Raw genomic sequence first — 12995 nt, forward strand, 5'->3', positions numbered from 1 at the left:
TATCCAGGGGATATTCCCAACCCAGGGATTGAACCCAGGTCTCTTGCATTGCAGGTAGATGGCAGATATTTTTTGCTATCTGAGCCACCAGGGAAGCCCTAATAATGATAACAACTAACGTTTATTGAGTGCTGTATCACTGGTCTCAGCATTTAATGCCAGTGAACTAACTTGATCCTTATAACAATGCTATTACCAGCCCTATTTTGCAGATGAGGAAATTTATGCATTATCCTGCAGCTTGCTTTCATTTGACTAAAATACATTTTGAGATCTAGCCATGTTTATTTAATTACATCTGATTCATGCTGTTGATATCTTTATAGTGTATATCATTTCTAGATTTGCATTATTTGTTATTCATACAATACATGTTTATTGAGTCCTGTTGTGTGCCAAACATCATTCTAGGTGTTGGAGATAGAGTGGTGAACAAAGCAGCTAAAACTCCTGCCTTAATGGAGCTTATATTCTGGTGGTGGATAATAGATGATAAGCAAAGAAATAAGTGCACTATAAATAAGTGCTTATAGAGAAAAATAAAGCAGAGAGGCAGGAGTATAGAGTACTGAGGGGGGCCTAATTTTATATCATGTGGTCAGGAAAGACCTTACTTGGAAGATGACATTTAAGTAGTGATCCATAATTTTAAGCCAAAAGTGGAAGAACGACTACTCAATTTAGAGAGAATAATATTTAGTCTATTCTTTGGAAATGTTTCACATCAGCCCTTTGCAAGAACAATGGCAGGAAACTGAGGCACCAGGAAATTAAACAAGGTTTGTAAAATACCATATCAAGCAGAATATGAAACACGAAATTAGACACCTGGCCCTCAAATATCACATCTTTTGCTTAAGTCTGCCCTTCTGGGGAATGCTAAATTGAATAGATTCTTGGCTGACTTTCTCAGTTTTGAGAGTTTGAAAGACTCCAGGATTTACTAGTTTTTAAAAATCTGAGTCTATACATTGAAAGGAGGATGATACTAGATCTTGTTTCTTATTAAGCTTCTAAGCTTGTACCTAATTTAGTCCACTATGAAAATGAAAAGCCTTTGTTGACTATAAATGATCAGTAAGTGAAGGATTTGCATGTTTTTCTAAGACAAGGTTTTTTATATCTTTCTCCAAATTGAAAATGAAACATTTTTTTTACTTGCAATAACCAATGAAAAAGAATCTGAAAAATAAGAGAATTTCTCCAGATGAGTTCTCTCAAATCCCTAAGTCATTTACTGTACAAATACCTAAATTTAAAATTGTCGCTAACTTCTGCTGGCCGCTCATATAAATATCCTGCAAAGTAGCAATTGCAAGTATGTCAGCAGGACTCCACAGGAACAAAAACATAACAGCTCTTGATTTAAATGGTGTTTGTTCTCTGCTTTACAAAGGGCTACCCAGAGCATGATAAAAATTTAAATGATACTAATCTAATTTGATGCAATAAATATTTATTGAACACTTCCCAAATGCAATGCAGAGCTTGGTGCTGTGGAGAAACAGAGATGAATAAAATATGGCTCCGACCCTCGGGGTGAGAGAGATGTGTTTACAACCAGCTATAGATTCTGTAGTGAGTGTTGTAAAACAGATGTTAACAAAGTCTTCAAGGGATATGCAGACGTCCAAAACCATCTATGCTCCACCCTAGCAGGCCTGGCACCAGGCAGGTGGGGCCAGTGGTCAAGTGGTTGGTGCCCAGATGTGGTCTTGAAGAGGCCAGACCTCAGGGGCTACGTCCTTCTTGAGAATGCGCGTGAGCAGGGAGAGCAGACTGCTGTGGACATTTGTGTGTGTGTGTGTGTGTGTGTGTGTGTGTGTGTGTTTACCCGCGCGCGTGTGCTCAGTCGCGCAGTCCTGTTGGACTCTTTGCGACTCTGTGGGTCACCAGGCTCCTCTCTCTGTGGGATTCTCCAGGCAAGGATACTGGAGTGGGTTGCCATTTCCTACTCCAAGGGATCTTCCCGACCCAGGGATCGAACCTGCATCTCCTGCATTGCCAGGCAGATTCTTTACCTCTGAGCCACCCGGGCAGCCCTGTTGGCATTTAGCACTGGGTAATTCTTCTTTGGTGAGGGCAGGGGTGGCCTGTACACAGTAGCATGTTTCATGGCATAGTAGCGCCCCCTGCAGTCTGTCTCCATATGCTGCCAAATGTGGGATGGGGGGAGACAGAAGGGACCCCCTTGGCTGAGAACTTGTGATTGAATCCAGAGGGAACAGTGAGAGGAAATCTGAGGGGGGAAGAGAAAAAAGCTGAGAAAGTTCATGGTCGGAGCTGTCCTGGCCGTTCGTGTGGATGTGAAGGCATCTGCTGAGAGGGAGGCCCAGGCAGGTTCCGAGGCTTGTGGGTGTGGAGAGGAGCCGGCAGCAGCTGCAATGGTGAAACTGATAGGGAACCAACTAGGATAAATAGGGATGGCCCAGCTGATGGCCTGACTTTGTGATGCGTATAGCAGCCTGTTTAGGAGATTATTTCCAGGAACCCTCTGCAATCCTGGAAAGCGGGTGGAGGAAACAGATGGTTGGGAAGACTCAGGATTGAAGACTGGCAAAGCTAATATAGTAAAAGGCCTAGACTAGGCCCAGAGGATCGTTGGGGAGGGAGAAATTTCCCCCTACCTTTCTAGGTTCTCATTGGTGTAAGAATTAAATTGACAGGAGACAGATTATCAGAAGGAAATCAGACAAAAATTTCATAACACGTGTTCACGGGAGAGACCTAGGAGAACTGAGTAACTTACTAAAATGGCTGAGAACCTCACCTTAAATACTGCCTTCGGCTAAAGACAAAAGAAGATGTTAAGGGTAGGGATCTGGGACTTCAAAGGGGAGGAAGGCAATTGACACGAAGCTGGAAAAGCAAATGTTTGGTAAATAAATGTTGCAGCGGCCCTACAGAGACAATGGGACAGAGAGTGACCTCTGATCTCTACGTTTCCCTACTACACCTCACCCACATTCTCTGCAGACTTCTCTGGTGATAACTCTATTCCAGGCACAGGCCCTCTATCTAAATTCTTTCAGCAGTTAGGAGGAAGGTCGAAGTTTCTTCCTGAGTCTTCTGGGCCTTGACTGTTTATGGCAAAAGAGACATTTTGGGGCTGTAAATTTTGTTTCCCTACAGGATCTTAGGGATGGGAAAACATGGTTAACGTCTCTAAAAATAACGTCTTACAGTTTTCTCATGAAGTACCATATTTTCTGAATTGTGTTAATGTTTAACAATCAATTTTCAGAAAGAGGAAGAACACTACATGACGTGTTCACATTGGAAGTAACCAACTTGGAAGCTCTAAAATGGGAATGGTAGGGTCCATACAGTTTTAGAAATTTCAATGAATCTTATTTGAACCCTGATTCAAAGAAACAAATTAGAAAGAAAAAATAGGAGCCAATTGGAAATTTGAACACTTAATAAATAATTGATGATATAGAGAATTGTTACACACAATGATTTCATAGTCATGATTAAAAAGTTTACTTTTTAGAGAAACATGCTGAAATACTTATGAAGTTATGAATGAAATATGTAACCTTATGATGTCAGTGGATAAAGCTGGGGGAAGTTACATTGAGTGACTGAAATGGAGAAGAATATAATTAAGTCTGAATGGTGACCTGGGTTCATTTTTTTTTCTGCCAACTTTAAACATATTTATTTATTTGGCCTCACTGTGTGATTTGTGAGATCCTAGTTTCTCAACCAGGGATCAAACCCACACTGGGAACAGAGCAGTCCCAACTGCTGGACCACCGAGGAAGTCCCTCTGCCTACTTTTTATATCTGAAATGTTTGATAATAAAACACTAAAAGGAAGAGAAATAACAAGATGCTTCAAAGCTCCTTGTGAGCAGCTGATTGAATAGCGGATGGGCTGTGTCAAGGAGGCATCTATTGACTGGCCGTGAACCAGGAGGGCTGTGAGCTTTTCTCCACTGGAGATGGCCGGAGTGATGGCAGAGGAGACTGAGTTTTCACATGATTACAACGAGAGGCTCAAGTTACGTGGAAGGAAAATGGCCCTGGGGTCGGAGAGCAGGAGAGTGACAAGTGTGAGCCCAAGTGAGAAGCCTCACAGTGTGAGGAGGCCCGAACAGACACAGCTCACCAGCCAGTTCCCTTACCTCAGCCTCATTCTCCCTCCCTGCGGCCCTCCAGTGCCAAATCCAATTTTCCCAGTGACAAGGAGGAGGATTAATATAATCAGAGCTGTGGGCTTGCCCTAAAAACATGGCTCCTGGGGAACACGGAAATGACTTTCTAGGTCAGGTCAGCATAGTAAATTTTTTAGGCTTTGCAGGCCACATCATAGGGTCTCTTGCAACAACTCAACTCCAGAGTCACAGCCTGAAAGCCGCCGTAGACATGTGACCCAGGGGTTTGGCTGTGTTCCAACACAACTCTGTTTACAAAAGTGCCGGGCCACATTTGGCCCCCGGGTTCTAGTTTGCTGAGCCCTGTTTTGACGGACACCAATAACCCAAGTCATAGTCTCATGCAGTGGCGACAAACAATACAAATAGAAGTGAGTGGGTGGGAAAGATGAAAGGACAGAGAAGGTTACGATCAGATCAGGAATTTGGGAAGTTGAGATGTGACGGTCTCCAGGGACGACCCATTCTAAGATGTGACCGTTCTGTTGGGTGACTGTCACACAGGAAGATGGGGGTCATGGAATCACATGGCCTGGAGGCCTTGGTGTCAGAGGTGTCATCGGTATGAATAATGAAGTATCTGAGAGACTTGTGGGGTGGGTTGAAGAAGATGATGCATGTGAAATCCAGGAGCTGTCAAGGGTGGAGTAATAATGTTCTGGAAGTCAAAGTGGAGATAGTGCCATGTAGGGGTTGGGACCCCGGACTCTGGAATCACAGTTCTGCATACTAAACCGTGCTCTACCATTTCCAGCCATGTGACTCAGCACACATGACTTAAGCTTTCAGAGCCTCAGTTTTCCCATCTGTAAAATGGTCTTTCATCTAAACAAAGCTAGTTCCTTACCTAAGAGAAATTCTGGTGCCAGCTATTAAGGAAATATATCTTTCCCCACTGATGACACATATATGAATGGGTACGTTTCAGTTATTTGAAGGGAATTATTTTTAATTTATTTGCTTATCTGTTCAGCTAATATTTATTATATGCTTAATTGTGCTCTAAAATCATGAAGCAAGCATATTCATAAATTGGCTGGCTACCATTTACTGCATGCCTGCTATGTGACATGGAACCATGACACAGACTAACATGGTCCTTTGTCTTCATGGGCAGACAGATTTTATGCACAGTTGGAATTGCAATGTATATGGACTTATTTCTGCTAATTCAGTGTGCTCTTGAGGGAAGGAGAGAGAGGGAGAGGGAGAGAAAGAGAGAGAAACAAGATTTTTTTTTAAAATGCAGGCAATTTCCCCTGCATTATACTCTGGAGGTGAAGCATAAAATGGGACATGGGACTTAGCTCTGTTCTTAGTTGTCTTCAGTTTTATGTGACGCTTACCATATGAGCAGCCTGTAAGGCAACTGCATCCTTCTGTGTCTGTCTGTCTGCCTACATAATCTACCTACCTACCTACCTACCAACCAAGCATTTATATAGTGTTTGTGTGTGTGCGCTTAGTCATGTCAGACTCTTTGTGCCCCATGGACTGTAGCCTGTCAGGCTTCTCTGTCCATGGAATTTTCCAAGCAAGAATACTGGAGTGGGTTGCCAGTATATATAGTGTTTTAAATGAAGTGAAAGTGTTAGTCGCTCAGTCATGTCCAGTTCGTTGTGACCCCATGGACTGTATCCCACCAGGCTCCAATGTCCATGGAATTTTCCAGGCAAGAATACTGGAGTGGGTAGCCATTCCCTTCTCCGGGGCATCTTCCTCACCCGAGGGTCAAACCAGAGTCTCTTGCTTTGCAGACAGTTTCTTTACTCTCTGAGCCACCAGGGAAGCCCCGCTGTTTACTCAGGTACTATTCTGAACAGTTTATAAATACTACCTAATTTAACTCCCATGACAACCCTACACAGTGGGAACTATTATTTACCCACTGTGTTAACCAAGTTAGCCTAGACTAGGTTGCAGTTACAAATAAAACAGAAAGAACAGTTTATTTCATACTTATGCAAAGACTGATAACAGGTTGGAAAGCCTTTGATAAATTATAGCTATTTGGAACATTTCGTTTTTGAAGTCATTAAAACAAAAAGAAGAAAAGAATGGAGGAACCACCCTCGTTCTTAATCTTCTCACCTCTCGTCACAGAGCAAGGCCTCAAAGCAGCTCTAAGGGAGGGTGACATATGCAAGGAAACACTGGATAGCCCATGGGTTCTAGGTGTGCCAGCAACAGCTAGAATGTCAGAGAAAAAGCTGAGGCACAGTGATGTGAGTTACTTCCCAAGGCTGCAAGCTAGGAAATAGCAGGAGTAGGATTCGGACCCAGGCGGCCTGGCTCCAGAGTCAGTGATTACTCTGGATCATGACTGATTACTCCGCCTTTCTGCCTATCACCTGGTACTTAACGATCAGTGCTAAGACGGAAAACACAGGCTACCTGAGACCACTGGAAAGATGCTATGTCTTTATATGGGTAATTTAAGGTGTGCCAAGGGTAAATTTTGGCTAAGTGTGACTTTCATCTTATGTGATCATTTTAGAGTCAGCTCCTGCTCCTTTGTATGTATTATGTGTCCTAGCATCTATTGCCTCAAATAATCTTAGTTACCAGCCAAGGGAGCCATCTAAAATATGAGTTTGGATTTTTTAAAATATTCTTCTTAAATTCTCCCAAGTCCAGCTGTCTTTGAGGCTCGACATCGTCGTATTGTCAGATCACAGCTGGGAAGTCACGATCATTTGTCACCGGCGGACCAGCGGCTGCCTATTGCTTATCACATAAATGATGGGTCCTTGTCCCATAGGTCTAAATAATTTAACACACTCTTCACTCTGCCCATCTCTTTTCAGCTACTCATTTCTTTTTCATGATTCTTTGCTTTAAGATCTGCACTTTTATGTAGCTGTTTTATAATAAACATTGACCACCCTTAAAAAATTCTTAGGTTTATACAAATAATGAAGTTTTACAATATATAATCTATACATATCTGTTAAACTATACAGTGAAAGGGAACATTTTAAGTCAAGGAGCATCACAGAATTAAAGAACTCTAGATCTAAATTCTTTCAAAGGAATGTTTCACTCCAAATGGTAAGACTGTGGCTTTTGTTTTCCCCTCTACATTATTTTGTAGTTTTCATATTGTCTACAGAGTTACATTAAGAACTAAAAAGAATTGCCAAAGGAAAGGGTATTTATTCTGTTTCATTTCATTGCATTTTCTTGCTGTTGTTTTAGACATCTCTGTTTTTTCCAGCCCTGCACTGAATTCCCCCTTCTTTTGGTCACAGTACACCCTGTGTGTTTGGAAGGATCATCCCTCTCCCCTTCTCAGTTCAAGCACAAAGTGAACTGACCCCACCTCTGGCTCTGGGCCGAGTTCGTGACCCAGTATGTGACCAGAGCAGTGAATTCCCCTGACCACCATGGTTAAATGAGAGACAACCCCAGAGACAACTCCAAGATTTTTCAAGAAGCAACCAGGAAAACTTTCCTGTCTTTTCCTCTAGACTTAGAACTTTGTTATAAGCCTTGAGCAGCTGAGGGTGATTATCTAAAGACTGTGTCAGGGGTAACAGCAGAACTGAGAGGCGGCCAGAGTCTGAGTCCCTATGGCATTGTTTTAAACCTCTCTGACCTCATCTAAAGCCATCTCTACCCCATTAGTAAAGTGAATTAATAAATACCTTTTTTCTTTTCCTTTTCGAAGATAAATACTGCCCCCCCCTTTTTTTTCTGTTTTTTCTTAAGCCATTCTGAATAAGGGTTATGATACTTGCACATGAAAGAGCCCTGATATGTTCTCCTACATGATATTCACCCAGCTACCCTCTTGTATTCCGTATTAGTCAGCTCTCTCTAGATTTTGCTGCAGTAACAGACAACCCTTACATCTCAATACATTATAACAACAAAGATTTATTCTTCACCCAGGTTTGTTGGCTGTGTGTCCTCTTGGGCCCTGCTCCAAGTCTCTTTTCATTCTAGGGCCCGGGAAGGAGGAACAGCACCTTCCTCAGTCCCACGGCAGAGGGAGAAGGGCAACGAGCAACCCAGGCCATTATTACTTCTGCTCACACTTCATCGTTCAGTACAGGGCCCGCGAGAAAGCTCAATATCAGTGTTATAGGGAGTTGACACCACCCACTTCGGGGAAATACCACAGGTGAATGGAAGAGCAGGGATGCACGATTCTCTTATAGGGAAAGGAGTGATAGTTTGGAGAAACAAAACAACCCGCGCTTGTTCCAATCAGCCTGAGGAGGGGGGTCTTCATCCCCACCTCTCAGGAGTGGCAGATTACATCATTTCTCCTGTTTGTGAACCCAGTGCTGTCCTCTTTTGTTGAATGTAGTCCTGACTTAACCAACCCATAAGAAACAGTGAAATTATTTGCTATCATACTAAGAACAGGAAACATTTACCTTTTTATTTTGACCAAAAAGTATTAGTCCAGTTTGCTTGCACAAATAAATCACTAAATAAATACAAGGAACAAAAAGCACACTGCTGCCTCTCTGGCCCTGTGTCCCTGGGAAAAAGGCTCATGAAAAACATCATTAAAACTGAGACCTTCAATGAAACAAAGATTATGTTATAGAAGAGAAAAGAAAAGTTTGCTTTGGGCAAAAATGTCTTTTCAGCTAAGTTCTACCTTTGGATAAAAGAAAAGAAAAATCCTCAATACTTTCAGGTGGGTGAAAGGTATCTTATGACCAAAAGCCGAGATGAAAACAGAGAGTCACTGTGCCGTTTGAGGACAAGCACCAGCGTGTGTATGATGGTCTGTGCTGAGTGTCAGCGTTTTGTGGGACCCAAAACGCTCACGCCTTCAGGGCGGCACAGGAAATGGCACCCATTCTGCACCAAAGATCATAGTTAGATGGTAGCCTGGCAGAAATTTGTTGTCATGCCCTGTTGAAAGGAAAACACCCTTTAGATTCATTTTGTCTTTTTTTTTTTTATTTGAAAGTGTTTTTATTTTTTTTCCTGTGTATCACCTGTACTTCATTTTGTCTTATAGAAGATTTCTGTCTCAGTAATTCTAATGGCCAGAGTATCCTGATAATTAATCTTTTTTTTTTTTTTTTGCTCTTTATGTTAACTTTCATCTTCAAACAGGAAGGAAAGAGAGCTGTTTCCTGAATTCAGGACATGCTGAGTGCCTCCCTCTCACGGGAAACGTGTCGCCTGGGTGGCCCTTTCCCTGGGGCACACAGTCGGCTTCCTCTCCTTCTTCCTGTTGTTTCTTTGTGGCTCTTTGGGGACAAGCTCGGGGAGCCTGCATGAGGCAGCATGGCAGACACCTCTGGGTTCCAGTCTGAGCTCTGACGTTTAGTTGTTGGAGTATTAGTTTCCTATGACTGTTTAGTAAATTACCACAACCTTGGTGGCTTCAAGCAGCACAGATTTATTTTCTTACAGTTCTGGAGACTAGAAGCCCAAAACCAGTTTCACAGGGCTCAGGTCTGTGTTGACAAGGCTGGTCCCTTCTCGAGACTCTAGGGGAGAATTCTTTTCTTGTCTTTTCTGGTGTGGAGGCTGCCTGTGTCCTGGAAGGCTCCTGACCCTTTCCTTCTGACCTCTTGTTCCTGTTGGCACAGGGCCTGCTTCTGTAGTAGGATCTCCATCTGCTTCCCTCTCATAAGGGCCTTCTCATAAGGACCCCAGTGATTATATCATTAGGCCCACCTAGATAATCCAGGATAATCTCAAGGCCATTCATTTAATCACAGCTACAAAGCCTTTTTTGCCATATAAGGGAGTGTGTGTGTGTATATATATATATATTCACAGAGTCTGGGGATTGGAGGTGGGCATCTTGGGACCTTTATGCAGCCAACATAATGTATGATGTTAGGTGACCTGGAGCTATCTCTTCACATCTCTGGACCTTACTCCTCTCTTCTGTACTATGGGGATGGTAATAAAACCTACAGCATAGGGTTGCTGTGACAGTTAAAGATGACATCAGAGTTTTTTTGTTGCAAGCAGCGGCAAGTTAAAGGCTACTTGAGAAAAAGGGTATGTATTGAAGGTAAAAAGATAACCCACAGACATGAAAGGAAATGTAAGGATCTGGCCTAAGAAGCAGGTTTAGGGACCCAGGGTGCATAGAGCCCTCTAGTCTTTGACATTCCACTCAAGGTTCCTGCTCCAGGGAAAGGGCACCTGCTTGGCTCAGCCTGGGTTTCAGATGCACACCTCGGTCCAGGGAGGGCAAGGCCCCGTACCCATGTTACCCCTGATATGGGGTAGGGAGCAGTCAGAACAAAATCTGAGGGCTGATACCGCAAGAGGGGGAGGGTATGAAAGGCAGATAAAAATGAAAGATATTCTTACTGCAAAGGGCTCACGGCAGGTATTCAAAGAATGATAGCTTTTATATTATCCTTAATCTTAAGAGAGTAATAACCATTGCTTTGGCAAGATGAAACACGGGGAGCAGCATGACCAGGCAAGAGAAAGAGTATCTGCATTTAACCTCAGCTCTGCCACTGATACATTCTGACAGTAAGGGAAGTCCTCTATTTTCTTATCTATAATAATACTTATTCACTCAAAAATGCTTATTGAATGCCTACCTTTTCCAGGCACTTTTCCTAGGAACAATAGCTATAAGGTACCTTGGGTACAAGAGACAGAAAGTCTTGGCTCCTGTGGAATTTACCTGGTAAAGACAGACAGTAACCAAACTCACAAATAAACATATTGAATAATGTAAAGAAGACCCAAGTGCTTTGAAGAAAAATAAAGCCGAGTAAGTGGATTGAGAGTCACAGGCCTGGGGTAAGAGGTACTGGTGTTTTTAGGGAAGGCAGGGAAGCTCACTTCTCCAAGGAGGAGACACTGGCACCTGAATGACACACAGAGGGAGCCAACTTTATGATAAAGACTGGAAGGAAGAGTGTTCCAGGCAGAGGGAACAGCCTCTGCAAAGTCCCAGAGACAGGAACATGGTCAGTGAGGCATGAAGAGACGAGGGAGGCCGAGAGAGTGGCAGAACAAGAAGACAGAGAGGGAGCCTGCCTGTTTGGTGGGGCCTTGGGTGCCATGATGACGAGTTTGGATTTTTCTTTTTTTCTTTGGAGCGTGATAGGAAACCATTGGAGGGTTCTGAGCAGAAGAGCGAGGTAACCCAATTCATCTTTTAAAAAGACCACCCTGGCAGGTGGATGGAGAGTTGACCAAAGGTCTGCACTGCTAGTGCAAACAGGGAGGCCAGTGAGCAGGTGCTTGCAGGCAGGAGATGATTGTGGCTTGCAGTGGAGAAGGTGAGAAGAGGTTGGATTTGGGATCTGTTTTGATGTTGGATGCGGGGTGACAGAGAGCTAAGGCAAGAATGACTTGGAGATTTTAGGCCCAAGCAAGTAGCTGAATGGGAAACCATTTACTGAAATGCTTTGGGGAAAATTAGAATTAGATATTGAAAGTTAATGGGTTTACTGAAGAATCACCACTTACTGGAAATAAAAACATGAAACCTTTTTTCCTTTTTTTCCCCAGTAATTACATCACCATATTGCATTGAATCTCTCTTCCATCTCGGAAGTAGCCCTTTAATAACCTTTTGAACAAATTCCATAACTTCCTAGTCACTGTTTTTAGATAGTCTAATTTCACTGTTTGGATTCATCTTGTTTATTTTTAAATCCTGAGTCTTTAGTCTCATCCTGGATGCAAAACTCATCTTCCCTGGTTCCCAGCTCCAGCCACAATTGTCTATGATTCATGGGTCCTTGACCTTGGAAGACAGGGAAATTACCTCTTTATTTATTTTCACTGGTCTCTAACTGAAATTTAGCCTCTCTTTTGCGTATGAAAGCGGGACACAAACTTCAATAGTGTCCACAGTAACTGTAACTTTGTCTCTAATAGCAACAATCAGGTGTTTTCATATCCCGCTATGGTTGTTACAGTGATCTTGAAATATCATTTACACTTGTCTCTTTTTTCAACTTATATTAGTTAATGGAACTGCCATTAGCTCTTTTATTTACAGTATGATTTGAAAGCAGGTGCGTTAGTATTTTGCCAACAGTTTAAAAAAATATTTTGATAACTGTTGTTGTGTTCAGTCACTCAGTTGTGTTCAGCTGTCTGCAACCCCATGGACTGTAGCCCACCAGGCTCCTCTGCTCATGGGTTTTCCAGGCAAGAATACTGGAGTGGGTTGCCATTTCCTCCTCCAGGGGATCTTCCCAACCCAGAGATTGAAACTGTGTCCTCTGTGTCTCCTGCATTGGTAGGCTGATTCTTTACCACTGCACCATCTGGGAATCCCATTTTGATGACTGTATTTTAATATAATTGGTTTGCTTAAAAACCTTATGTATTTACTATTGTATTTTTAAAAATATTATTCAGAGAAGAAATCCACATTTCCAAAATGTAAAGGGATTCTGGCACAAAACAAGTTAAGGTCCCCTGTGAGAGGTTTGGAAGAGGTGAGGAAGGAGGCAGTCTGCCCTTCCCAGACACCCCAGGAGCAGGAAGGACAGTGGGGAAGAGGCAGGTCTCCTGAAGGTTCTCCTTAAACCAGTTTAGAGAAAACAGGTACTCAGTTAGGAAGAGACTAAATAACACAGCAATCTGGGCATATTTATCCAGCAGCATAAAATAACCAGCCCTGGTTTTGAAGACGGTTAAACCTTCAGCCCAAGGGTGGGCACAAGGTCTCACAGTGTATTGTTTAGGGAGCATTGTTGACTGGACCCTTATGTGGCTTCCGATGACAGGGTTGGTAAAATGGGACTTGACCCTGTGTTTATGTGGGAGAATGATTCAGCCCGATGCTGGGTAATAACTGTTTTGTTGGTCTCTCAGAGTGGAGTTGGTGGGCGGGTAAGCAAGAGGTTTCTTGGAGCCATT

At 42.9% G+C, this 12995-nt stretch overlaps 1 protein-coding gene across 2 annotated transcripts in view; it reads left to right on the plus strand.

The window, feature by feature from the left end:
* The window catches only part of IQCK (IQ motif containing K), a 141516-nt gene that overhangs the window by 48015 nt on the left and 80506 nt on the right, over positions 1-12995 (plus strand). The window lies entirely within an intron of this gene.

Source organism: Muntiacus reevesi, chromosome 2 (genome assembly GCF_963930625.1).
Source record: "Muntiacus reevesi chromosome 2, mMunRee1.1, whole genome shotgun sequence".
Classification (NCBI taxonomy): Eukaryota; Metazoa; Chordata; class Mammalia; order Artiodactyla; family Cervidae; genus Muntiacus; species Muntiacus reevesi.